General features: G+C 44.9%; 1 protein-coding gene and 1 long non-coding RNA gene across 11 annotated transcripts in view; one reads left to right on the forward strand and one right to left on the reverse strand.

The window, feature by feature from the left end:
* The window catches only part of Dlgap1 (DLG associated protein 1), a 1,065,856-nt gene that overhangs the window by 72,969 nt on the left and 966,505 nt on the right, over window positions 1–26,382 (reverse strand). The window lies entirely within an intron of this gene.
* On the forward strand, window positions 2,699–9,727 carry LOC115070643. Its single transcript, XR_003849784.1, has 4 exons — window positions 2,699–2,835; window positions 2,964–3,091; window positions 4,861–4,955; window positions 7,862–9,727. It is a non-coding gene; the product is annotated as an uncharacterized LOC115070643 (long non-coding RNA).

Here is a 26,382-nt window from a genome sequence, read left to right on the forward strand (position 1 = left end):
AAGAACACCTTTTGGGTGTAAACACGTTATCCTAGGAGACTTTTGCTTTTGTTTGTTTTTGTAATAATAAAGCTTTGAACCCAGGGCTTCAAGCTTGTTAATCAAGTTCTATGCCACTGAGCCCAGGTCACACCAATGCACTGAACTTTCTTCTAAACTGTTAGTCAATAAGCCATGGCTTGTTCGGCTTGAAAAGCAGCACCTGTGCAGAACTTGGCACGCTCACTGGGAGTTGTATCAGGAAGTCTCATTTTACTGAGCTAAGGACCACCACAGCCACAATTGAGGACTCCCTCAACCCACGTCTCATTTCCATTAAGAGCAGAGTTTCCTCCTGATTTGGTCTAGCTGAAGAGTGGGTGTTTAATAAACCCTCAAAAGGAAAGGCTTTATTTAAAAGACTTTACAACTCCATTGTAGGGGCTGGAGAGATGGCTCAGTGTTAAGAACACTGGCTGCTCTTTCAGAGACCTTGGGTTTGGTTCCCAACACCCACATGGTGCCTAACAACCATCCCTAATTCTAGTTCCAGGGTGTCTGACACCATCTTCTGGCCTCTGTGGGCATTGCATAACAGGAGTATACTGACATACAAGCTGGCAAAATACTCATACACATAAAAACAAACAAGCAAGCAAACAAATAACAACAAACCCTGTTGTCCTGAGCTGTTCAACCATGGAGAATAAGGACCTCACTGTACTGTGAATCCTTGGACTGTGTACAAGTACAGGTCAGTTAATTTTCAGGGATAGAAAGAGAAATTGTACCAACATCTGAGAGGTGGCAGAACTTGGTGACAAGAATTTTTTTCAAATTGGAGCCCCGCAGCAATATGAGTGGGTAAAATCTAGAAAAGCATTTGAGAAGTGAGTCCCACTGAAAGTGATGTGAACTAGCCAAAAGAGGAAACCACGGAGGAGACCAGGGAGAAGTTACGAACTCCACTGTTTGGTAGCACTGCCCCCTGAGGAGAACAGCTAAGAGAGATGTTTGCTGCTACTTACTGTTCCTAGTCAGGAAGGCGGAATCTCTGTACTTGACCATGAATTGTAGAGTTCACACAGTTTACAGTGATATGTTAAGGCAGGCAGGACACCCTATCAAATGTCAGACACATCATGATCTGCATGGGGCCTTCATTGGGGAAAAGCACAAACCCAGGGGACAGGGAAGATACAGAGATGGAAGATGAACCCAGAGCCTTGTCATGCCAGTGGATCTTTTAATCACAGAGAGCAACACTGGACACTGCTAAGAATTTGACATAGTCTCACCTACGGGGAAGATCCCAGTATCCCCATTTGACTGATGGAAATATTAAGGCTCAGAGCAGGTAACAGCTATCCTGTCCCATAGCTACTACACAGCAGAGTTAGAACACTCAAAGGACCTCATCCCATCTCTTCATTAACTCAAACCCCTTGTATTCATCCTCAGTACACCTGCCACTAACCGCTTTGTCCAACATACCCTAATACTAGGAGAGACCTTAATACTGGGAGAGATTCATCCATGTACAGCTCTCTGTTCCTTGTAGGAACTTATCAGAGGTTCAGTGGATGAATTAACTGGAGGCACAGAAGCTGTTACTTAAAGTGCTGCCTCCAGGCTGGCTGGCCATGCTCACAGTCCAGCTACTTGGGACATTGCAGTAGGAAGACTTGAGCCTAGGTGTCCCAAGGTGTCCCAGACCAGCCTGGGCACCATAGAGACACCATGTCTCAAAAAAAGAGGGTATGTGTGTGTGTGTGTGATGCTGGAGATATAGCTCAGTGGGAGAATGTCTAGCATGTACAAGGCCTGCACCCAGTCCTCAGGAACACAATACATAAATGAATAAAATAAATACCTAAGTCTATAAAATTTTAAATGAATAAAATGTCTCAGGAAGAAACTCTATTCAACAAAGTCCACATGGAAAAGTAACTACCCTGTTTCAAAAATATTTACATCTCCCCATTTCCAGGCCACCCAGAATGTGGTGGCCTGTGGTGAGGGGCAGGGACAGGAACCCTCTTTTGCCAGGCACTGGGCACTCTCTCATTAGCTTTGACTCCAGGGGAACAGCTGTGTGAGAATTATTTCCACTAAAGGCCTCTTCCTCAGGACTGACAAAGATGACCAGTTCCACTTTTCCCAGTCACAGGAAAAAGGAAAAAAAAAAAAGCATTCGGGTGTGTGTGCAGGAGAGGGAGGGGCAGGCAGTGACTCTCTCAGTCATTCTCTTGCTTCACCAGTTGGTGGTTACCAGGCTCCCAGACACTTCCTAATGCCAGACAAATGCCCCAAGCCTAGGCATGCCTGGTTTGTTGATCTATTCAACTGATAGCCTCCACCTCTTCTGAGGAGAGCCCGCTACATTGCTAATCAAACACAACATTGTTCACTTCACAGAAGGGAAGAAACGGAAGGTTTGTCTCAGACCCACAGTGTTTCAGGATTCATTGTATCGATAATATATCTAATCTAAATAAATAAACATTTGTTCATTTAGAGACTTCAAAGTAATAAGTTGCTACAAAACTTGGTCTTCTAGAGAGGAGGCTGTTTTGTATAAAGCTTGTACTGTACAAAAATCCAGGGAGGGAGGGGGATTAGAAAGTTAGAAGTCAATAAAAAGGGAGGGAAAAAAAGGCCCCAGGCACTTGATGCCTGGAAATGATGTAAGATTCAGCCACTCCTCTGTTAGAACTACAACCAATGTTCAGGCATCCACAGCAGCTGCTGTCCAAATGTCAGCGCCAGCCCTGTCGAAAGAGCTTGAAAGCCACTAGGCTCGGGAAGGATGTGCACCCACATTTTCCCCAAGCACTCTCAGGAACCTGGCAACAGGTAATATGGCAACCTTTGACTTCTAGAACAGCGAGTGGGATAATTTCAGGGAATAAATGGATTGTTTTCTAGCCGGCTGCATCTCTCTTCCCGCCCCCGCCCCCGCACCCAACCCCCTCCCTTTTTAGCTAAAGTCTGAGAAAATAAACGCCTGCTGCGGGTTAGCCTGCTCTCGGGCATCCCCTGGTGGCGGATCTCGGAACTACATGTAGATGCTCAGCGTCCGGAGGCTCAGCCTCTAGGAATCTGCTTCAAGGTAAGTGGCGCTGTGGAAGTGGGTGGACATCTTTGCTGGACTTGTCTTCCAGCCAAAATATTTTCCTTTTGATCTAAGCACCTTAACTTTTCTTCCCCCCGCCCATATGCCGGGTGAAACCTCTGGACTGGGACCCAGAAACAGTGAGGGTGAATACGTGGAATTCCCAGAGCAAGGCACGGTGGCACAGGCCTGTGATTCCTCTCTCCTCAGGCTGTTATGAGAAGATCAGGGTTCAAGCCCAGCCTGAACTATATAGCCAGACATTGTCTCCAAAGACATCAGCAAAACGGAGGATTCCTGTTGCAGGAGACTCTCATTTTCTGTTTGTATCTTGCTAAATTTAGGCACCTTTCTCTCAGACCTGAAACTTTTACTAGTAGACCTGGCTGACTTCCCATTTGCAGGGATTACTTAAACTTTCCAAACTGCCAGCCTAGCTACTCAGAGAGCAGGCCTCCAAGCCCCTCCTTCTTACTTGTAACAGTGTGTGTGGGGCCCACACCCAAGAAAATGCCATGGGCCATGCTTTTTGCCTGCCTCCACCTCTCTGAGCTGCTCAGCCTGCTCCTTCTGCTGTACAGGAATGGAGGACCACAGCTGTGAGCTTCTGGTAGCCCAGACTGGGCACTCAGCATTTTTGCTTTTGGAATGGTAACTCGAAAATCAAGTTCAGATCAAATGATCTGTTCTCTTCAGAAATTTCCATTAATTAACTAAATTAGAGGATGCTGAATGGCGCTGAGGGTGGGGGATATTTTAGAAGGTTCAGACCAGGGGTTAAGGTCTGGGGCCTATAATGTAGACTTTTAATGAAGTTTGACAATCAGTTAACTAATACTAGAAGCTGAAAGTTACCATATGTGAAAACAGTTGAGGCCCAAAGTCAATCATTTCAACTGAGAGCATCTTGAACATTTGACTCTAGACATTGACTAGTATTTGCCCAGACCTTTTAAGGTTGAAGATTAAAAGCCTGGGGCTCTGACTAAGCATGGTTCCACCACTGGCGAAGGTGAATTGTAGCCTTCATAGAGCTGGGGCACATGTGTTGAAATCAGAGACTTTCAGACCTCAGGCTTACTAATTTCCAGGGCGGGAGTGTTGTTTCCATTTGGGATTTGATCAGGACTTAACGCTTCATTTTCCCGGCTTTGCTAACAGGTGCTGTTGAGTCATCTGTGTATACAAATGACTGCCCAGGCCGTTTCATCACTGAAGATTTCATTTCCATTTGTTCTGTGACTTAATGAAGTGATTTCTACCATTGAGTCACATAGATCACTTCCTCCTAGATCATGGGATTTTTTAACTTCAGCACTTGTAACCATGTGTATGTTTTTCAAAATGTGTCTTCACCAGGACTGCCGGCTTCCTGGGTTGAATGAACTGTTTACAGAAGGGGAAGACTTAGGGCCCAAGGTCAGGGTCACAGAATTATAGAAGGTTTCCTGTTTGGGCAGCTGTCTACCAAACCCTCACATTAGGCAGCCTGGGCCTTGATGAAAGACAGAATGCCAGTTGGGTGTGGTGGCACACACCTGTAACCCAGCACTAGGCAAGAATCACGAGTACAAGCTCAACCATAACTACATAGAGAAATTCAGCTTTACCAGGAGCCTGTGATGGGAGTGAAGCCAGGAACCAGGAAGGAGACTATTCTTTGAAGTGCTCATCGGCTAGCTTTCATTTCTGGTCAGATGACACTTCTCAGCAATGTGGTTGACTCTATATGTTTATTTAACTGAATTTTCTCTTTTCCTGGTCAGACTGAGAGAAGAGAATTCACCAAGGATGTAAGAAACACAAAGAAAGGCACTTTGGCGTGTCCTATTCAGAGGTGTCACTGTGGTTCTTAGAATAGGTATGTCACATAGCCATACCATGGTAAAGATTTGTTACATGAAGGAATGAACAGGAATGAGAAAGAGACTTCCTGGAGAAAAAGGAAATAGGACCATCAGGAAAGAAACTTCATCAGTCACAAGGGTAGGAGTAATATGGACATCTCAGCAAAGCTGTTCTCTGTGGCCATGGGTGTCACAATCCAGCCATCCCACACTGTAACCACCAGTTCAGCAAGCACCTGCAGGCTCTTCCAACTTTGAATGGGAAATACTTGGGAGTGCAAATTGAAACTGTACTGAACACATGTAGACTTTGTTGCTCCCTAAGCAATGTAAAATAACAACTATTTGCCTGGTGTACATGTATATATTCCCAGCACTCATATATTCCCGGCTGAGGCAGGAGGATTACAACTTAAAAGCCAGCTGGACTACATATTGAAATCCTGTCTCAAAAAACCAAGCCGTGGGGATGTAGCTCAGTGGTAGAATGCTTACCTAGCCCGTGAAAGGGCCTGGGTTTGATCACGAGAATCACAAAAACAAAAAAGCCCCAAGTATTTACAAAGCATGTGTATTAGGTATTGAAGTAATCTCAAAATAACTTACAGCATGTTGCAGGATATACATGGGCTTATATGCAAAGGACACACAAGGACGGGAGCAGCTAAGGATTCTGGTACCCTTAGGGGGAAGGGAGTGTTCCATGATCAATCCTCCAAGGATACCAAAGGACAGCTACATAATCTTTTGCCACCAAGGCCCACTTCTGTTTAGCACTAGTCAGATACTGTCCAAGTACATATATGACTGGCAAACTTTGGACATGGAGCTCGCATGTCAAGTGCCCATATAATGTGATGTCACCTGTTGAGGCTGAGGCTGTAGTTCAATACACCTAGCATACATGAAGCCTGGAGTCCTATTCCCAGCATGCCCAGAAAGAAAAATTTAGTTTCTGCGCTCACCTCCAGTTTACCCATCTAACACCCTCCTTTCTCTCTGGCAGTTCCCATGGGCACTGACTGGACAGCTGCTGAGAGGCTTGGGACACTAAACACTATATCTGTGTGACCACTTTTCTTCCCCTTAGTTCCTTCCACTCATTATTATTATTGGACTTTTGCTTGTTTATTTTGAGACAGGGTCTCATGTAGCTGAGGTTGGCCTTGAACTCCCTGTGAATGAACTTATGATTCTCCTGCCTCCACCTCCAAAGTGTTAGCATCACATGAATCATCTTATTCTTCCTATCCTGTGCTTATCTTTGTGTGTATACAAGATGGATACAAGATATCTGGGGCTGGAGAGATGGCTCAGTAGTTAAGAGCACTGACTGCTCTTGAAGAAGACCTAGGTTTGAATCCCAGCACCCACGTGGTAGCTAACAACTGTCTATAACTCCAGTTCCAGGGGATTCAGCGTCCTCTTCTGTTCTCCCCAGGCACTGCACAACACAGGTGCACTTACATACATGCAGGTGTAATACTTATACACCTAGAATAAATAAATAAAATTACAAGATGGATATCTGAGGGCCAAGGATCTCTTCCCCCCCTCTCTTTCTCTCTCTCTCTGTATATCTTTTTATTTATTTTTAGACAGAATTTCACATAGCTCAGGTTGGTCTACAACTAACTACGTAGTAGCTGACCTTGAACTCCTGATCTTTCAGCCTCTACCTCCTGTGTTAGAATTCCAGACATGACACGCTGTCTGGTTTCTAAAAAATGTTGTTGGCTTTTTATTCTATTTGAAAATGTTTTATTTTTGAGATAAGGTCTCTTGCAGCTCAGGCTGACCTGGGGCTTGAAGATAACCTTCAACTCTTGATCTTTCTGCCTCCTCCTGAGTGGTGGGAGTACAGCCACGCACCAATACACCTCTTTATGTGGTGTTGGGGTGAACCCAGGGCTTTGTGTATGCCAGGCAAACTCCCAATTGAACTACATCCCCAGCCTAGTTTTTTATTATTTGGGCGCGGGGAGGGGGGGGTGTGCTTAGCATACATGGTGTGGTTTTTATCATGGCATCTTCCCAAGAACCTCTCTTTAAAACATTTTTTTTCTGGATCTGTTTTTATTTTATGTATATGAGTGTTTTGCCTATATGCACATAAACGCACCCATGCGTGCAGTGCCCACAGAGGTCAGAAGAGGGTGTTGGATCCCCTGGAACTGGAGATAGCTGCCATGTGGATGCTGGGAACTGAACCTGGGTCCTCTGCAAGAGCAACCAGTGCTCTTAACCACTGAGCCATTCCTCTAGCTCCTCTCTACCTCATCTTAAGTGTATCACCTAACCAGTGGGACCTTGGGGTCCAGAATACTAGGACAAACCCGAATGGACCCACAGCCTGCCTTGTGCCTTGGTCTGGTGAATAGATTGGAGCTGGGGTGTGCCCACCAGAGGCTGAAGCCGTTTGCAGTTGTTGAGGGTTTCTATATTGGAGCAGGGATGGAACACCCAGAGTTCATCTGTCTAGCTTCAGGAAGTGAGAGGCCTGTTTACAAACTAAAACACATCACATCTATGGAGTCCAGTCCCGCTAAGTCGGAACTGTGACTTAGGTTGGCGTTTGCCAGGAACCAACCCTTCCCTGGCCCATTGCTTTGGCTTTGGAGAGAAGGCAGATCTATCACAGCTGCTGGTGCTGTGGCCTGCGGAAGGGAACAGGGCCTGGAACCTGGCTTCACCGGCAGTCAGAGCTTCAGAACAAAGCCAAAGCCTCAAAGCTTGGAAAACAGGATGTGTGTATAGAGGTGAAGAAGAAAGAAGGTTGCTGTTGGTTTCAGCATGATGAGGAATAATTAGCGGGTGGGGAGGCTGGGCCTGTGGGACTGTAGGCAGCCCTGGGCTGTGTAGTTAAACAATTATTTACCCTACTCCTCTTTTCCCTCCTCTTAAACCTTTCTTTCCAAAGGAAAAACTACCGGTGGTAACCATCGAACACTGTATTGGCCCCTTGGCCCACAAAGGATGCCTGCTCCTCAGGGATATGCAACAGGATTGGCAGAACGGATGAAACACACCTTATTATCTGTGTCATTGACAGAGGAGGCCACAGATTGAGAATGTGTCCCGGTGCCCCTCTGGCTCTCTCCCACCTCATGACCATTGACGTGTTCCCCACAGACTGTATTTAAACTGCTACCCTAGTGGGCTGGGGTGTAGTTCAGTGGTGCCTAGCATGTACAGGGCCCTGGGATAGATCCTCAGCATGGGAGGCAGGGAGGAGAGAGGCTGTTAGGTGCTTATCATCTGCCAAATTTCAATTAAAAATCCAACCTACAAACCTTTTGAAGTCAGAATTAAACTTGGTATCAATTTACTCTCCCCAACCCTCTCCTCCTCCTCATTCACTGAACGTTAATAAAGCTGTAGCTGCTCTCATTAAATTCTTAAAACAGCCCTGCTGAGGAGGAGGGATGGTTTTAGTTCAGCAGATGAAAAGAAGGCTGAGAGTTGCCTTGCCCCGGCTCTAACAGGATGGACTTGGCTGGGAACTGGGTTCTTCCCACTGAAGTCTCCACACTTTCAAAGAGCTGCCTCCTGACTCTGTTCTTAAGACTCTTCTTTGAAGCTGGGCATGGTGGTGAGCACCTGTAATCTCAGCACTGGGAAGGTAGCAGGAGATTCAAGAGTTCAGGGCTAGGCTCAGCTACATAGTGAGTTTAAGGCCAGCCTGGGTTATGTGGGACCCAATGTCAAAACAACAATGACAAGAGATATTCCTTTGAACCCTGTGAGAACATGCTGTGTCCAGGAACCCATATTGGAAGCTCTCAGCAACAGTATTTGGAATGCAGGGCTTTGAGGATGTCAGCCAGCTGATAACGGTTTTGGGGTGATAAAAGGCCCACATCGCCAGTACTCTCTTGCAGAAGTAAGAGCTCCCATCAGGGGCATCCTGCAGTGGCTTCTCACTTTCTTTACTTTTGTCCCTGACCCTCAAGAGCTTAGTGGGTACACCAGGTCTTATATTTTTAAAGGGCCAAGGTCAAATTTGATAACAACTTTTCTCACATTGTCTGGTGGAGTCCTACATGTCCACTGGTTTATCACAGTGCAGAGTTTGTGACATACATTTTTGGTTTTTATTATGATGGTAATAGGGGTGCCTCTTTCCACAGGCTGGGATGATGTCTGTATAAATCCAGAATGGTACTGTATGGTGTGCCCCTGGGGGTAAACAGTGCACACTTACAAGGTTGTATACGTATTTTGAAAGCTTTTCTATCATTCTGTTTCACTTTTTCTCACCCCTCTACCCTGAGCCTGTAAGTGGAGCAAAATAAAGTAGCTCTTTTTTTTTTCTTTGCCCACTATGGCTTGTACTGTCAGGAGGGCGGGTCCATGCTAGGTTCATCTGGGGGCCGACTGATTTGATAGGATCAGGATCCTGGCTAGTTTGTCTTCAAAGGGAACTTTTCATTCATTAAAGCTGTACCTATTGCACAATTTGGGAATCACTTTTTAAGCGCATAATTCCAATCCAAGTGATAACTAAGATAAGCCTTATAACACAGCTTGACTTTCTGACTAAACTGAAGCGGGGTATAGCACTTGCTTAGTGTAATGGAGGCCCCCGGCTCTGACCCCAGTACTGCAAAACAATTCTCCCAAACTGATGTGTGGATGGACAGCTATGTTAGTGACCCGCACAGTTAAATAGATCAAACATCCGACATTTTTATGACCCCCAAACAAGCACTGCCTCCTGGTGTGGATTAGATTGAAAACGGCAATAAAACCTGTTTCCTTTTCCGGATTTCTACTGTCGTAAGTCCTATTTTATTAAACAGTAAGTCCGAAAGAGCAGTTACAAATATTGCAATTCTACTGAGCCGGAGGGTGCTAAACTCCGGCGTGTGGTATATGGTTGGTGTTGGTGGAACTGGCTTATTGTGGCAGTTTACCTGGCTCAGAGTCACTGTCAATGTGGCTGTGGTTCCAAACAACCTGCTGGATAAAGCCTAGGTGCAGGAATGCGGAAAAACTTGAGGAAAGTAGAGCTAGTGTGTGGATCGAAATTAACTACCAATAAAACCTTGGAAATTAGGTCAGGAGGGAAGAGAATTGTTTTGAAGGCCGCAGCCCCAAGGTGTGAGCGATAACCTTGTCAGGTCTGCAGATAAACGCAGGTCCTGTCACCCTCAGGCACCTGGCTGAGAGGCTATAAAACTGTTGCCTTATCTCCTCTGGGTGGAGCTAGGCAAAGCTCAGCCTGCAATAATTATAGCACTAGAATCGCGGTCCTCTACTGAAAACCTAGGGAGGGGTAAAGGAGAAGAAAAAATGGCTTAGGACAGGAAATTGTCTTTGTTTCTGTCCTTGGATTGAAAAAAGAAAGCAAAGAAGTTTTCCAAGCAGTGAGAAAAACAGCTGGGCTAGACTTCTCTCACCGGGGGTTAACAGGATTGCTGACAGTCAAGAAAAGAGGTTCAGGCTCCTGAAAACCCCAGAAATCTTCTTAGGAACCTTCCTTTCTAAATGTAAATGGCCGAGTCATTGCTTTGCTGAGGAGGAAAGGAAGTTACCAGCATACCGAGTGACTCATTCATTGCCCTTAGCTCCGGCTGTAGGATAAAAAGTTTTTACCAAAAGCAGCAACAAATCTGCTTTAAATACTAGCACTGTAAGGGAATTCCTCTCTGGTGGATGAATGCAGTCCACACAAAAGGGCCCCTGTTGACGTCTCATTTACAATCTCCCCCAGGACACCGACAAGACCGGTTCAATAAACCCGGCTCAGAAACACCTATTGTTCAAAACCTTCCACTAGCAACAGGCTAGCAGTACTCCCTACAGCTTTGTAAAAGAAGAGATTGAGGTGGAGGAACACTGGGACCGGAGAAGCTGTGAAAAGCAGCAAGAAAAAAGTCCTTTGACCCGATGCCGTCCCAGAGCGTGCATGCGGAATAAAGTTAATGGTATTTCCATATTTTTTTCCTAAGAAATGCCTAGTGACCGTGAGTTGTGAATTCAATGCCAGTTCTAGAAAGAAACTGCTGAATAAAAAGCCTATGCTCTGCCTAATTGACCGGTTCTCAGTCTTGCAAACTCCCTACAACCAGTCACAGCAGAGCACAGGTGAGTCTTTGATACGAGTTGTTTGTTCCAAGCAGAACACTCCAGCGCTTAAACCCACACCTGTCCGTAGAGGGCCTCCTCATCAACTGCACCATTGTGGTCTCTTTTTAAATAAACCTTAAAATCTGAAGTTCTATAATGCTGTGATTTGGCTATGACTCACATTAAAGAATACATTTGAGCTTACAAAAAACAGAGGTGGGATTTTTAAAAATACTTATTTTCTTTATCCTGCCTGCATAACACCTGACCCGTTAGCCTTTGGGCTCTTCTCCCCTGTCCTTGCATCATTCTAGAATCATTCCACACCTCAATTTGCCCCTTTCTGGGTCCCTCCCTAGAGCTTTGTTTATTAACTCCTCTGGCTGGAGTGTCAAAGCAACTACCTACTTCAAGTTTCAACTGCCGCTCCAGGTTGTGACTTATTATTAATGAGTCATGAGATCAACGGAGGTGAGTCACACAGTTTCACCATTTAGAAAAGGCAAATGATTAAATAGAAAATACCAGAGTGCTCTGTGGTTAGGAAACGTATTGTTGCATGAAACTCATTTCAGTGTGTTTGTCCTGATCTGTGTGGGCAGCAGGTCAAATTCATTTTGTTTATCAAAGTATTTGGAGAGTGACTTTTCTAATTGGTCTCCCTGGGTCCTTCTTGTTCCTGTTTCCAAACAGTTGTACATACTTTGACAGTTGAAAAATGTGGAACAAAGCCTGTCAACTGGGGCTTACAAATCTGTCCAGGTGGGGTAGGGGGGTGAGGGGGTGTCCCAGAGGAAGTTCATGCTGGCCCCCTGTTCCATAGCCTTCAGGCCGCATGAATCCCTCACTCATCCAGCCAATCAAGTTTCCTCCCTTTGAACCTGGGCGTCCTGTGTAGAGACATGCTTTCTGCCTCCTTCACCTGTGGCGGACATCTGCTTTGTTCTTCTAATGCCTCTCTGCTTCTTTTTGGAGCTCTGCAATTCTGGTGGGACAGGGTGGCCGTGGTATTCAGTTGCTTTCCCAGCTCCCTATTGGATTTTAAACTCCAAGTGGCCCTTCCAGAAATACCTGTCGGCAGATGCATTACGTTGAGTGTTGCCTAGGTGATTGGCTGAATTTCCATCCTACCTTCGGCTTGAAGAGAATACATGTATGTCAGAAGTCCCTCTTCAGGTGAGTTGGTGGAAACTGGTTGAATCTAATATGTAGCCAGCGTGACCATGGGAAGGCCATCTGCATGCTAAATGACACACCCTCCAATGCCATGACATTTGACAGTTGCCTTGGCAAGAGCCAGAAAGAACCATAAAAGGAGTGGGGAGAGGAAGGTCCCTAATTCCATGAAAAGGAAAATCTTCCCTTGTTCTCAGAAAAGAAATGAACGTTCCTCCTTAGTCAGCTCATCCCTTCCTCTTGTCTTTTACTCCTCTGTAACCTCCCAACCCCTAAGGTTTGAAAAGTTGATTGTCTATCACTCACTTTTCGTATACTTGGCCAAGAAGACTCCTTCACTACCCAACTGGTGTCTTGAGGTAGGCAGGATAGGCATGGTGGGGGAGGAGGGACCCTCAAACTACATGGCAGCTGGAGGCCAATGAAGTCACAGAGTTGTACGAGACATCATATCATGAGAGCAGAGCACCCAGTCGGTAAACTCAAGACCACTCCAAACCAACTGGGACCAACATGGCCAGAGATGACCTCCAACTGCCCTCTGCAGCACTGTAATGACATTTCCATAACTTTAGCCTAGCAGAATTGCCTGTCCACACATCTGATACTTGACATCTCCAGACTCCAAATGAGGACAGAAAAGAGATGCAAAACCCTATTCCAGGTTCCAGCCCCCACCTTAACACATGAATAATCCTCCTTCCATTGGTGGCCCATAACAAACAGACTTCAGGGCTGCCTTGCCCAGAAGCACTGCTTCCATCTACAGCCATCAGACTTAACACCTTTTTTCACTTGCAAAGTTAATGTGTTTAACAGGAATGTGGCACCTGGGCTGGGAAGCTGCCATCCAAAGACAAAAAAGGCTCCTATTCAAGAAGCTGAGTGAGACAGGACTTCAGAGGTGGGGATAGGAGGCCATCCTTGGCTATTTAGTGAATTTAAGGCTAGCCTGGGCCTCCAAAGATTGAGAAGTGAAGAGATTTTTCCCAAGACCAAACAGCTTTCTAGGAACAGGAAATTATCACTGTATGGATTTTTAACTTAATATTTATTTACTTAGTGTTGAGGATAGAATCAAGGGCCTGGAACTTGCTAGGCAAGAACTCTACAACTGGTAGCCAGTGAGATGGCTCTCAGCTCATGCGAGCACTTGCTGTGTAAGCCTGATGACATTTCAGTCCCCAGAACCCACAGCAGGAGAAGGAAACCAACTCCACAAAGTTGTCCTCTGACTTCCATGTGCACTCTGTGGCACAAGACTGTGCACATACGTACAATAAATAATAAACAAAAAACGAAAATAAAAAGCTCTACAAACTGAGCTACATCCCCATCCCTCCATAGATTTTTTTTTTTTGTCTTTTTGAGACAGGGTCTCCCTGTAGTCCTAGCTGGCCTGGAACTCACTGTGTAGACCAGGCTGGCCTCAAACTCACAGAGATCCGCCAGCCTCTGGCTCCCAAGCGCTTGGATTAAAGGTGTGTGCCACCACTCCCAGCTCCCTCCATAGATTTTTATTTATTTATTTAGAGACAAGTTCTCAATATATATCCCAGGTTAGCCTGGAATTCAAGAATTTTTTTTTTTGTCTCAGGTGTTGGGATTAAAGTATTTATCACCATGCCCATTCCTATTTAGGTTTAAAAAAAAGCAAGCTGCAAGGCTGGGGTTGTAGCCCAGTGGTTAGGGTTTGCATGGCATGGTCAAAGACCTAGATTCCATTGCCAGCACTGAAGGGAAAGAGAAAAAAAAAATTACCCAGGCAACTGGGTGCCAGTATTGGGTTTGTGCCAAAGAAAATTCATATAAAGAAAAGATGGGCTTGAAAAAAACAGCACCCATAATGGATTGGTACCTGGGTACGTCCAAATGTTTAACAAGGGGGGCTTGGTGGTGCACACCTTCAATCCCAAGCAGAAGCAGATAGATCTCTGTGAGTTCAAGATCAGCCTGGTCCACATAGTGAGTTCCAGGCCAGCTGGGGCTGCAGGGAGATCTTGTCTCAAAAAGACCAAATGTTTAACCAGCTAGTCTTGTGGTTGCTTGCTATTAAATAGAGAGCTATTCTGACTTTTTAAAGTTGAAGGTGAGCAGGGCATAGTGGTGCATACCTGTAATCCCAGCTCTCCAGAGGCTGAGGCAAGAGGCTATGAGGGCGGCTTGTGCTACATGGTGACTTCAAGGCCAACTTGGGCTATGTTGAAAGATCCTGTCTCAAACATAAGAAAAAAAAAAAAAAAATCAAAATTAAAAAAGAAGTTGAAAGGGAAAGGAAGATGAAAGGATTTTCTGCTTCCTGACCCATGGTGCTGGCATGACACCAGAACTGCCCAGTGCCTCCCTCAGCACCCAGGCCCTGGAGTCTGGACCAGTGACCACGGGCATGCTGGGAGGGCAGCTCTTGAGGGTAGAATCTGGTCCCTGGCCCCTTCCCCTTCCCCTGCCTACTACAGTAAAGAATCCCCTGTTGTCAAGGATAGACTTTTATGTTATTTATTTTAGAGTTTGGGTTTAGATAACCTGCTCTCTAAAACAGAATTATCAACAACCAGAAATCACTCCTTCTGGGGGTGGGGAGGTGCTCCTTTGAAAGCTGTCCTTGGCAAGGCTACATTCCCTCCTTTCCCTTGGCATGCTCAGTTCTAAAGCTACACCCAGATGATTAAGGTGTTCACTGCTGAAGAATCTTGCTTTAGATTTATAGACTCAGACCATATGGTGACTGTCAAAGAACATCAGAATGTACTCCCATTCCTTAGTCCTGGGCATCAATCAGCACAAAGCTTGTAAAGTTCTATAAAGTTTAACTCACAGAAAGTGGTCTAAAGCACTACGTGAACTAGCCCTGGAGGTCAGGGTCCATGGCATATGCAGAGCAGAAAAGGAAAACGATGCTCATGCCCTGGATTAGAGGCTGAGCTCAGCTGAGTGTTCCTGCCCTGCTCCTCCTTGTCCTCTCCATAAAAGCCCTTTGTGCTCCTCAGTGCCTTAAGACCGAACTGTGAGGATGATAGTGCCTCCATCTTCTTCAATTTAGCTAGCTCTTTAAAATTGATTTCCTCCCAGCCCACTCCTGTCTCCTGAGTATTGTTCTTTTTGTCTTTTTCTTTAAAAAAATTTTTTTTTGGGTTTTTTACTTTATGTGTAGGAGTGTTTTGCCTGTATGCATATAAGTATACCCATGTCGTGCAAAGCTCACAGAGGCCAGAAGAGGGCATCGCATCTCCTGGAATTGGAGTTATGGTCAGTTATTAGCTGCCATGTAAGTGCTGGGAACCAAACCCTGGGGCCCTGCAAGAGCAGTCTGTGCTCTTAACCACAGAGCCCTCTCTCCAGCCCTGACACCCAGCATTCTCATGTGGGTTCTGGGGTGGAATTAAGGTCCTTGTGCTTTCAAGCAAGTACTTTACTGATCTAGCCATGCTTCCAGCTTTGAATATTGGTTTTTGAACAGCAGGCAGCCCAGACGTGGGTTCAGTAATGGGGAAAGAAAGCAAGAGAAATAGTGTCAACTTGGTTTTGGAGCTGGGTATAGTAGTGTGTGTCCTTGTCATCTCATCACTTAGGAGGCTGAGGCAGGAAGATTACCCCATGTTCAAGGTCAACTTGTGCTACAGGGTGAGATCTTGCCTCAAAAAACGAAATAACAACAAATAGTGAGTTGGAGAGATGGCTCAGTGGTTAGGGGAACTGGTTGCTCTTGCAAAGGACCTGGGTTCAGTTCCCAGCATCCACATGGCCAGCTACCAACTGTCTGTAACTTTAGTTCCAGGGAATCTGATGCCCTCTTCTGGCCTCTGGGGGCACTGCATGCACATGATACACTTACATGTATACAAGCAAAACACTCATACACATAAAATAAAAATTTTATATACATATATATATATATATATGTATATGGTTTTGTTTTGTTTTGTAATGGAGGGGCTGTGGTGGAAGGTATAGCTAGGGGAGGGGATCTAACTCTGTAAGCTTTATATACATATATATATATATATATGTATATGGTTTTGTTTTGTTTTGTTTGTTTAGACAGGGTCTCCTTATAGCCCCTGCTGGCCTGGAACTCACTACATAGACTAGGCTGGCTCAATCTCACAGAGATCTCCCTGTCTATACCTGTGCAGAGATTAAAGGCATGTGCTACCACACCAGGCTCTTAAATAAAGTATTTTTAAAAACAAAAAATACATATGCTAATGAAGAACGTAGAGAAAGAATTTTTTAAAAAGTAGCTATGGTGCTGGGGATGTGACTCTGTGTTTGAGCTCTTGATCACATGTGGGGTGCTATGGATTCCATCCCCCACACTGCAGAGAACAAACAAACATACAAGCAAGACTATGAAGGTGTTCCAGACCCATCTTTGACGAGCTAAAGGCACGCCTAGGAGGCAAGTTGCAGTTCTTTCAGTCCTTGTTGTGCTTTGAATGAGAAATGTTCCCCATAGGCTGCTGTATTTGCTTTGTCCCCAGTTGGTGGCCATGTTTGGGAAAGTCATGGAATCTTTTGAAAGTTCGTAGCCTTGCCCTACTTCCTGTTTCCCCTCTCTGCTTCTGGTTTGTGGTTGAAGATGTGAGCTCTAGCTTTTGACTCCTGCTGCCATGCCTGGTGCTTGCTGCCTGCCATGTCTCCCCATCATGGTGGACTATTATCCTTCTAGAACTATAAGCCCAAGTAAACTCTTCCTTTATAAGTTGCTTTGGTCGTGGTATTTGAGCATGCCACAGAAAAGTAACTAACATAACCCTCCACAGCTTTTTCTTTAATATGTGGCTTCATTTCCGTGAAGTCATGCAGAGGCACTGCTCTGTCTTTCCTTTGGTGTATCTTAGAGAATGTAGACATTGCCCCCAGTTTCTCTTGTTTTGCAGGACTTCTGTTCCTATTTTTTAATTTTTTTCCATTTTCTCTGTGTTACCTCTTGGCTCAGAGAAGACAAAAAAAGAATGCTAAAAGAAAAACAAAAGAACTTGCAAGCATGTTTCCTTTTGCCTCCTGAGTCAACACTATGTCTCCAGTTCCAGTTATTAGGTGGCAAAACCTGAATAGGACCAGCTTGCTCTGCTCATGTTCAAGTGCCCTTGAGAACTGAACATCACAGAACCTCTCCAGGCTTTGCTCTGTCAGCCAGATTTCCCTAGCTTACTATGGTAACAAGGTAAGATTCTAGACCTAAATGTAGCAGCTTACATTACTAAAAATCTGGCAAACTGCAAGATGTTTAAGAATGTAAGTTTTGAAGGTTGATTTTGATTAGAAAGTGTGCTCCCCAGAGAAGGTTCCTTCCCCTTTTTAAATTTTTATTTCTGTTTTTAATATGTTATTTTTATTTATGTGCATGTATATGTTTGCCACATGTGTGCAGGTAGCTGTGGAGGTCCGAAGTATTGGTATGGAGCTGGAGACACAGGCAGTTGTGAATTGCCTGACATGGGTGCTGGCAACTGAACTCAGGTCCTCTGGAGGAATAGGAAGCCCTCTTAACTCCTGAGCCATCTCTCCAGCCCCTATTTAATATATCCCCCAGAACCCATGTAAAGGTAGAAGGAGAAAACTGACTCGACAAAGTTGTCCTCTGACCTCCATCATACACACCACGCGTGCACACATGCGCACACGCACACACACATCTAATAATAAGTAAAAATTTAATAAATGAAGTGATTAGAGGGAGGAGTAGTCCTCCTTGATGCACTGGGCAGGTGTTAAACATTGTTGAATCATTTTTAACAGTTAAAATGACTATTAATAAGTACTAATAGTGAATCCTACTTCTGATGTTTATTTTTGTAATAAATAAGCAAAGATGTTGTGGGATGAGACTATTTGAATCCCTATTAATTGACAGTTATCAGAATCTTCTCTGGTGCCCTGGTTGCCTTAAGCAAAAAAGTGTCAGCTGGGGGTGGTGTTAGGGGGCTGGGAGATGGCTCAGTGGTTAAGAGCCCTGGCTGCTCCTGCATAGGACCTGGGTTCAGTTCCCAGCACCCATAGTGGCTAACATCCGTCTGTAACTCCAGTTCTAGGGGATCTGACACACTCTGCTGGCCTCTGCAGGCATTGCATGACATGGATATACTTCCGTACACATAGGCAAAACACTCATAAACATTAAAAAAAGACTGTCAGCCAAGCAGCAAGCTGGACTACCTTTAGGCCAGCACACACTGTTTTGAACGAGTCAGTATTGCACTGAGGAAACTAACAATTGCAGCTGCTTGCTACTGGAGCACAACTCTATCTCCCAAAGGTGTGGACTCAGCTATGACTTTTTGTAAAGAATTATATTACATTTGTATGTGTGTGTGTGTGTGTGAGAGAGAGAGAGAGAGAGAGAGAGAGAGAGGGAGAGGGAGAGAGGGAGAGAGAGAGCACTCAGTCTCTCTCCCAACTACTCAGTTGTTATTTTGGCAGTTTTGATAATATGCAAACGAACAGGCATAGTGGTATATCACAATGAGCTGGGTTTGATTTGAAAGACCCAATCAAGACATAAAATCTATAGAATGCATGAAGTCCTAGGTTCTGTTTCTGGCAACACACACACACACACACACACACACACACACACAAAGAGGTGGAGTTTATTCCCTTGAATCTGGGGAGGTATATGATTTGTTTGTAACCCAAATAGCTGGATATCACACTATATGATTTTCAAGAAAAGGTGATGCAAATTCTAGTAGTTCAGTGGTCCTGAGGTGACCATACTATTAGAGAGTCCAAGCATGGTAGTTTGAATGAGAATGTCCAGCATAGGCTCCAAGTAGTTGGATAGTGTGTCTCCAGTTGGTGGTGCAGTAGTTTTGGGAGGCTCTAGGAGGTGTGACCATGCTTGTAGAAGCACATCACTGGGGAGGGGTTTGAGAGTTCTTAAGCCTTGCCAGATTTCCAGTTGCACTCTGTTTCCTGTGCCTGCTTGAAGATGTGAGCACCCGCTTTCAGCTCTGGCCACTCCTCATCACTGTGCTTCCCCACCATGATAGACTCTGATCCTTCTGGAACTAGAAGCTCAAATAAACTTCTCCTTCTATAAGTTCCCTTGGTCATAATAGCACAGAAACAGAAAAGTAATTAATACAGAAAGAAGTTATTACCAGGAGTGGAGTACCTGACCATGTGGGTTTTGGAGGAATATGAAGACTGAAAATCTGAAGTAGAAAAGCGGTTGAATGTTGTAAGAAGAGCTTAATGGGCCATTCTAGTAGGACCCTGGAAGAAAGTGCTGAGAGCAAAGTAGTTCCAGAGGGAAATAAGGACTTAATAGCAACTGGGTTATTTTGGCAAAGAGTCTAGCTGCTGTCTGCCCACAGCCTAAGAGCCTGCCTGAGGCTAAGTTGAAAAATAATGAACTAATTTCTTTGGTGGACGAAATTTCAATACAGCCTGATGTAGAAATGGTGACATGGCTATTATTGGTGAACATTATGCAGATCTACAGTGAAAAAGAACAAGTGGGGCAGATAGAAACGCAAAATGTAGAGTTTAGATTGAGAAAGAGCACTAGGAAGCTTAATGTTGGAACCAAGACATGTACTGAAGGAGAGGCTGTCTTTGATAAGAAGATTAAAGCCTTTAAGGAGAGGCTTAGAGATTTGCACTTAAACAATAGAAAGAATACCTTCAGGGCAAGACCACACCCAGCTAAGCCTACAATTTGTGAAAGGAAAATGCTGGAAGGATTTTCTGCACCTAGAAAAACCTTAGAACAGGAAAAACTTTGAATGTGTATGAAGCAGGCCAGGGTCCATTCCAAACTGGCAGCCAAACTTGGCAGTGTTGTTCACATGGTGCTAGCTTATAGAGGCGTGAAAGATGCAAAAGTGAAGGAACTATCGTTTTTTCCTCCATGGTTTCAGAGAGCCTCTGAGGCCAGGCGGCATGCAGCCTGCATAAAGAAGGCCCTGACAGGCCATTGTGTGACGCTGTAAAGGTGAAGCCTGGTTGGCAGTGGAGATCCTAAGATGCTTGAGATGCCAGAACCATGAGACCTCTGCCAAGGAGAGCAGTATATAGGGAGTGGTACCAGCCTGAAAGAGATGTATGTTCTCTGCAGCAAAGCTGGAGGTGCTGAGCCATCTAAGTCCATTGGAAGTGAAGTCCCAGAAGTCGGATGTGGAGCTACTGGATTTGGTGGATTTGGTGTTTGCCCTGCTAGTTTTTGGTCTTGTTTTGGTCCAGTAATACCTCACTAAGCCCCCATTCCTCCCTTTTGGAATGGGAATGTGTATTCAGTTCCATTGTGTGTTGGAAGAATATAATTTGTCTTTTGATTTTACAGGGACTTACAATTAAGAGATTGCGTTGTGTCTCAGAAGAGACTTTGGATTTTGGACTTAAAAAACATTATTTATTATTTTTATTTTCTGTATGAGTGTATTGCTTGCATGTATGTAAGTGCACCTGTGTTATACAATGCCTGCAGAGGTCAGAAGAGGGTGCCAAATCAATGGAACTGGAGTTACAGACAGTTATTAGCTGCCATGTAGGTGCTGGGACTTGAACTTGGGTCCTCTGCAAGGGCAGCCAGTGCTCTTAACTGCTGAGCCATCTCTCCAGCCCTGGATTTTGGACTTCTGAATAGTATTAAGACTGGTAAAGACTATGGGGACCTTTGAAAGTAGACTAAAGACGTTTTGCATTTTATATGGTCATGAGCCTATGGGGCCAGGGAATGGAATTTGGTAGTTTGAATGAGAATGCCCCCCCCACAGGTTCCAAGTATTTGGACAGTTTGTCTCCAGTTGGTGGTGGTGTTTTGGGAGGTTTTAGGAAGTATAGTCTTGCTAGAGGAAGCATGTCACTGGGGACCAGCTTTGAGAGTTCTTAAGCCTTGTTGGATTACCAGTTGCACTCTGCTTCCTGAGCCTGCTTGAAGATGTGAATACTCCACTCTCTGCTCTGGCCACATCTTGCCACCATGCCTCCCTGACATGACAGACTGATCACTCTAGAACCATAAGCTCAAACAGATTCTTTCTTCTATAAGTTCCCTTGGTAAGAGTGTTTTATCACAGCAACAGAAAAGTAACTAATATAGGGAGTCAGCCCATGAGCAGACCTTATGGGGATGCCTTGAGTCTACAGGAAGAGAGCTGCTCAGAATTCAAATGTTCTAGCTCTTATCCGACTATAACCATCACTAGAGACCCTGAACCAGAACTAACCAGCTAAAGCCTTCCCGAAATTCCTGGTTCTGAGAAACTGACAAATGATAAAATGATTGTTGTTGTTACACACTGTCAAGTTTTGAGTTGATTTGTTACAAAGAAATAAGCAAGGTATTGCCCTAAAATTAGCTAGTGGTAGAGATGAAATTCAAACAGAGGTTGTCTTTACTCTGACTATACATTCTTTCTATTACATGATTGTCTTCTATCGGCCTTTAAAAAAAATTGTGGTAAGATATACAAAACATAAAACGTATCATATTAGCCGTTTGGAAGTATGCAGTTCTTCCCAGTCTTCCTTTCCGCATTCTACCTTCAGCCTATGAATCTATTACTCTAGATTCTTCATGCAAGTAAAATTATACAGTATGTTCTTTTATGTGACTGGGTTGTTTTACTCATATAAATACATACCTATATACATGCATACTTATAAGCATATATGTGTATACACATGCTAACAATCTTTATTTGTATATGAATAGATTCATTATTATGAGTTAAATGTGCTTATTTTTTTAACCTAGTTCCTATGAGTTTAAGAAGTAACATGTCCAAGGAAGGTTCTTGTAATAGGCAGTTACTCTAACAACTACAATTCACTGTATCCAGCCTTTAAAGAGCTTTGAAGAGACAGAGCCCATGAATCATGGACAAGATAAGGCTGTTTGGTCTGTCTGAATGTGTGGGCAGTGTGGATTCCCTAGCAGAGCTGTGCCTTGTGCATGAGATAATTTTCTACCGTACAGCCTTTTCAAAGGATAGCAAACATGAACTGGTACCATCTGGTGTTTTATTTCCTCTGTGTCCAGGACGTGTATTGGTAGAATTTCTGGCACACGGTATGAAATTATGGATCAAACCAAAAGCCTTTCTGCAGGAAGCTGGCTCTGGGGAGGGTGAGTCATAATTGTGGCTGTTTGCTTACACCAAGGCTGAGCTTTTTGGTGGCTTCCTTGACCTTCTCTGCCTTCCTCTCATTCCTAACCTAAGGAAGCCATGAACATGCAGCTCTGGGTTGTGAGGCATACTTTAAAGTCAATAGTTTGGTCTCCCTCTGCCCATATTCACCCCAGTTACATCTAGTCCAACTGCTACACTGGGAGAGAATGGAGGTGTTTGGTTTTTGTTGCTTTTTATTTGTTTGAGACAGGGTGTGGTGGTTTGGATGAGAATGTTCCCCATAGGCTCCAATTATTTGGACATTTTGTTCTCAGTTGGTGGAGCTGTTTTGGGAGGTCTTAGAAGGTGTGACTTCTGAAGAAACCATCTCACCTGCTCCTTGATCTTGGAGTCCAGCCTCCAGAACTGTGACAAAATAAAATTTTGTTGTTTGTTATGGCAGCCCCCACAGACTGTCACACCTGCCTATAGGAGGTTTACAGCCTGGAGGAGGGATTTCTGCTCTCTACTCTGAAAACATCCAGAGGTTGTTTTAAAGGCAAAAATCGATCCTTTTAGTGCCGTTCCTTTTTCTTTTCCTTTCCTTTTTTTTGGGGTGGTTCTTTTTGAGACAGGGTCTCCCTGTAGCTCCAGCTGGCCTAGAACTCACTGTAGACCAGGCTGGCCTCAAACTCAGAGAGATCCGCCTGCCTCTGCCATTCCTTTTTCTGTATCTACTTTGGTTTGAGTGTGAGATGTCTTCCTTGTGGGGAACCTTGATCCCTGGCTGTTGGAATTATTTGGGGATGTGGCGGGGCCTTTAGGAGGAGGATGTATCTAATGTGGAGGAAAGAGGTCATTCATTGGGCTCAGGCCTTTTAAGGTTATTCCTGGTCCTTAGTCCTTTCCCTTTTCTTTTGCTCTTTTCTTCCTGCCCATCATGAAGTGAACAGCCTTCTCCTCCCCGTACTCCACCAGCCACGGGGTTCTTCCTTACCACTGCCCAGAGTCAAAGGAGCCAAAGCTATGGATTAAGATCTGTGAAACCAGGAAACAAAATATATCCTTCCCTTCAGATGTTCATGTTGGGCATTTTACCACAGCAATGAAAAGAGTAATTAGCCTCTCTCCCAAGTGGCTGTTGGAAAACAATGGTAGTGGCTGAACAGGGCAAGTGCTGCCCTTCGGCCAGCTCAGCGAAGCCAGCAAAGTTCTGAACTCAGAATGTTCAGGAAGTTGTGTCTGTGGCAGAGCCACAGGGTCACAGTAATAAGCACTTTACTTGCTTTTCTCCTCTTCTCCTGGCTGCTGGAACTCTTCACTCTCCCCCTCCTTGACTAGCCTTTGACACTCTCCTTTCCACCTTATCCTGCATTACCAGGTAAGTCAGAGAAGGAGACACTGGCTGTTCCCTTCTGATGCAGTACCACTGTACAAATCCTGACCTTGTGTTTTTTCTTCTTCCTTTGGGGGTGGGTGGGTGATAAGGGATGAAGAGAGTGACGAAGAGAGCCACTGGAGTTCGTGTAGGTGGCAGGATGGTAGGATAGCAGAACAGTTAGCTCTAAAGATGCCCATTTCCTACTCCTTGAAATCTGTGATTTTGTTACCTTATATGTCAACAGGGACTTTGCAGATGCAATCAAGAATCTTAAAATGGGGGTAGAAGAGGCTGTGAGATGGTTCAGCAGGGAAAGGTACTTGCTGCCAAATCTGGCAACCTGAGTTCAATTCTTAGTTTGATCTCCAGAACCTACATGGTGGAAAGAGAGAACTGACTCCTGCAAGTTGTCCTCTGATTTCTATATGTACCCTCCCCCAACAAATAAACACATGTATTTTTAAAAGTTTTTTTAAATGGGGAAGTTATTCTTCATTATCTGCATGTGCTCAGTGTAATCAGTCCTTATAAAAGAGGGGAGAAGGAGGGTCAGATGAAGATGATGATGCATGCAATGCTGGAAGTAGAGGGTGCTTATGTGTATGAGAGAACAGGGTGTGGGGAGGGGCTGGAAGAGCCTTCTGACCTACAGAACTGTAAAGTTGTTTTTTGTTTGTTTTTAAACAGGGTCTCATTTCTACATAGCCCAGGGTGACTTAGAACTTGAGAACTTGTTGTGTAGTCCAGATTGGCACCAATGTGATAATCCTCCTGCTCCAGATTCCTAAGTGATACAATTACAGGCACATACCACCATGCCCAATAGTTATTTGGGTTTTAAAGAAATAAGCTTGCAGAACTTGCTACAGTAGATATTGGGAACCCAAACAGGAAGTAAGGATAGAAATTTTGTGAAAACAGCTGCTGTCACATTTAAGGAGGTAGTGATCAGTGTCCAGAAATGAAAAGACACCAGAAGAGGCTTCCATCCCTTAAACAAATAATTCTCAAAGGGTGGTACCCCCACCTCAGCACTGGGAAAATTGCGGGTCACATCTGCTTGGATTCCCAGCCCTATAGGATCAGCTCTGGCGGTGGACCCAGCTACCTGGGCTTCAACAACTTACGCAATTCTGATACATGCCAAGGCTCATGGGATGAGTAGGTGACTAATTGGATCTTTGTGAATGGTGGCATCTATGTATGTGTGTGTGTGTGTGTGTGTGTGTGTGTGTGTGTGTATGTGTAGGGGCACATGTTCCCATTGAATGTACAGTTAAACTGATTATTTCATGATTTATGTTTGCCTTGGAATCTGAGAATGATGGGCCAAGTTATTCTTCCGAAGATGGACTCAGCTGGGAGAAAATGGGAGGGGGAGCATGGTGGTCCCTGCCCTCTTCCCCCAGCCTGTGCCTGGTGAATCAAATTCCATCCTGATGAGATCACCACCCTATGCCCCACCTGTGCCTGTAGGCCAGGCAGAAGAATAATGTTTCCTCTCAACTTTCCCCTGTCTCTGCTGCCTGAGGCAGTCCTTCCCAGGCTAACTGAAAAGATACCACACTCACTTTCAACACACAAATGAGGTCATTCCTTTGGCCCTAGCTTAAAGGTTGAAATCACACAGACAATGATTTGATCCTCAGAGCTGCCTCACATCAGCTGGGTGATCACGGGAGCTTGGGTTCTGTACTCTCACCTATAAAATGGGCATGCTGAAAGAACTGCTCTGATGGAGATCTAGGGTTAAATGGGGCAATCTATGTGAAGGTCCTATGTGAAGGGCCTAGAGAGAAGGGAAAGTTAATATAGTTGCCTTTCGTTACTAACTGTAGTTAGTAGCTTTATTGTTTATATGGGCTCTGACAGGTGTCCTCAGTTCCCAGGCTTCACGTATGTAAGTAATCCTTATAGACACATGAATTCATATACATAAGGGATCTAATCCTCCCTCCCTCCCTTTCTTTCCTTTACTTGTGTTTCCATAGTGGTGAACTTCAAACCCATGACTTTGCACATACTACCAAGTGCTCTACCACAGAGCTACACTCCCAACCCTAGAGACTCTTCCAGTTCACACATCTCTGAAGAAACTCAGAGAACTCTTACTAGTGGAACTTGAAAAGCATTGGTAGCTGGAGGCACAACTCAGTGTAGGGTTCTTGCTTTGCATGCAAAAGGCCCTCTATTCCACTCCAGCACTGCAAAAAGTGGCTTCTACCTCATGGGACTTTTCACAACAGAGTGGCGTACGACTGGGCCTGTGTGGATGGCATGTGGAAGACTGGTCTTCTCATTGCCTGCATCTCTGACAGTCAGGGCTGGTACTTTTCCTCCCTTCACCTCAGCTGGGCCTCCACATCCCCACATTCCACTGCTTCAGCAGAGGAAGTAAAGCAAGCTGAGGCCCTTTCTGGGTGAATGAGCTTTTGAGATGAGATTAACCAAATGCCAGTGTGGCGGGGAACCAGCCTTTCCCTGAGTCACCTCATCCCACCTTTCTCATGACATGCAGTCAGGCCTGTTGACTGCTGACCTGTGTGATGGAGTGGGTCAGCCTTGGGCTGTGAGGCAGCTCTTGTGACCTGGTAGAAACTATCCACTTGTGAGCATAGGTCTGACTGGTACGAGCTTGTCTGCGCCTGGCCTGAGCTCATCTCTCTGGTTCTCTGTCCCCTGGTGGCCGATGAGGGCTATTCCAGCTTCCCTGTGAATGTTGCAGGGTTTTTCCTCAGCTGCCACATGACT

The sequence above is a fragment of the Nannospalax galili genome, unplaced genomic scaffold (genome assembly GCF_000622305.1).
Source record: "Nannospalax galili isolate Female #2095 unplaced genomic scaffold, S.galili_v1.0 scaffold155, whole genome shotgun sequence".
NCBI lineage: Eukaryota > Metazoa > Chordata > Mammalia > Rodentia > Spalacidae > Nannospalax > Nannospalax galili.